The sequence below is a fragment of the Cynoglossus semilaevis genome, chromosome 7 (genome assembly GCF_000523025.1).
Source record: "Cynoglossus semilaevis isolate Cse_v1.0 chromosome 7, Cse_v1.0, whole genome shotgun sequence".
Taxonomy (NCBI): Eukaryota; Metazoa; Chordata; class Actinopteri; order Pleuronectiformes; family Cynoglossidae; genus Cynoglossus; species Cynoglossus semilaevis.
In genome coordinates, this window is record NC_024313.1 from 12,171,777 (window position 1) to 12,173,967 (window position 2,191).

A 2,191-nucleotide genomic window follows, 5' to 3' on the forward strand; every position below is an offset into this window, starting at 1 on the left:
ACTCCAACCTACTCACTGGTGGGAGATCATTGGTGTGATATGAAGAAGGAACCAGTGTTTTGAACCTGTGTCACGTGTTTACAGAGACTGGTTACTAAGTTACTAAGTTAGTGCGCCTTAACCAAACCTTCATCTCTCTCTCTCTCTCTCTCTCTCTCTCTCTGTAGAACCTGTCTGTATCCAGTCCAACAGAACTCTCCGGGGGCCGCTGCCACATTCTTCTTCTCACATCGAGGGCTTTGAGCTTTTTACTGGAAACCGTCCAAATAAGGCATTTCAGTGGGCGAGCAATCTGCTGTGGAGTCGCAGCAGCGAGGAGACGAATGTGAGCGTCAAAGATCCCAGCATCTCTGAGATGTTCCTCTGCAACCGAGCGCCACACACGACAAACCAACACACACACCATCAAAGGCCACACGTCTGTGTGTGTGTGTGTGTGTGTGTGGAGATGCTTTAATGAACGCTACAAATGATGAAGAATATCTCCCATTGGTCCACGTCTGAGATCTCAGTGCAGGTTTTGAAAGGAAATGTCAGGGTGTGTGCACACAGACATGAATGAATGGAAGGTGCAGTGAGTGCAGTATTTATCTGAGTGCTGGCTGTTGTCATAGTCACTATCCCATTTGTGTTATCTGGGCACAAGCATACGGCAGCCAAAAATAGTTAAAGGTTTGAACACAGAGACGCAGAGAAGCCCCCGCAGCCGAGTCCAACGGCAGAACGCAGGATCTGGACATCACTGCAGCACCAGCTCTGAATCCAGCTCCTCTCACGGCACCAGGAAGGGTGTGTGTGAGTGGGAGAGTGAGAGTGTGTGTGTGTGGGTGAGTGAGTGTAGGAGGCAGGAATGATGAACCTTCATTCAGGCCACTTACAGGTTATGTCTCCGTGGCGTCACTGCCAACATGTAACTGAGAGACTGGAGGAATCACAGCGTTCAGCCGTGAGCTCGCTCAGATCACCCAGTGATCCTGAAGTTCTCCCTCACCCCCACCATCACCTGCACCTCCTCCTCCTCCTCCTCCTCCTCCCTTACATCTCCCCCCTCCCCCTAACTGTAATAACAAATGACAGCAGTTTTATTTGCTGGATTCACCAGAACCATTACATAACAAGTCGCTGTTTCTGCCACAAAGAACACTGTCAGTAAGGTGTTGTTTTCATGGACATGTTGTATGTGTCAACAGAAAAGAGTGATGTCAAGCTGTGTGGGGATGCCATCAGGATGAACCCCCCCTCTCCCCCCCACCCCCACCCCTGCTGCCCATCAAGACGCTTGGCTGAGGAGCAATTCCTCTTATCCAGCAGGTTTCACACACATACATATTAACCAACTCACACACACACACACACACACCTGCACGGGATGCTGTGAATGAGCAGGAGAAGACGTGCTGTTCCTCCAAAACCAACGCCAAAAAATCCCTCTGTCACGTCTGATAAAGACCGATTTGGTGAGAACCAAACCGAAGCCAGTGTCTGATCTGCTGAGACAACTTCTCATCTACCTGTTCACATACATGTTCAGCTGCGACAGCTGCAACAACACAGTTGCACAGAAGAAAAATATATTTCCTGTGGGGAAAAAAAACTAAATATTCTTACCTTGCAGTGAGTTTCTGTTCCCGAGACATTGGAGCACGTATGCAGCAGGTCTTCACACGGCGACGGGAAAACGGTTTCACATCTGACAACACGGGGGGAAGCCGGATTTCTCCTCTGATTTTTCTCTCTTGTTTTTTTGCAAAGCCCTCTGAGGGATGGAGCACTGACAGAGGAGGTGGAGGAGAAGGATGAGGGAGAGGAGGAGTAGGAGGAAAAGAAGGATAAGGAGGTGGAGGAGGAGAAGGAGGAGGAGGAGGAGAGGGAAGGCTGAGGAGGCAGCAGTCTGCCAGGCTGGGCTGCTGTGGATCACCTGGAGCAGTGTTGGGCTCCGCATTTACTCCTCCACTGCAGCAGTGCGAGGCAGCGGCGCGAGCTGCATGTTGTTCCCACAGATCACCGCAAAACAAGGACACGGAGTCTCCATCTGGTGGATTCAGGATTCTGCAGCTCTGTAGCTCAGCACGCTGCTCTCCTCATCAGCATGCACACTCATGCTGTTCCTTTATCCTTCTGCATTTCTACCTCTGCCCTCTCTGTCTTTACTGCTTCGACTCAAACTCCTTTTCTCCCCAGAGAACGGCAA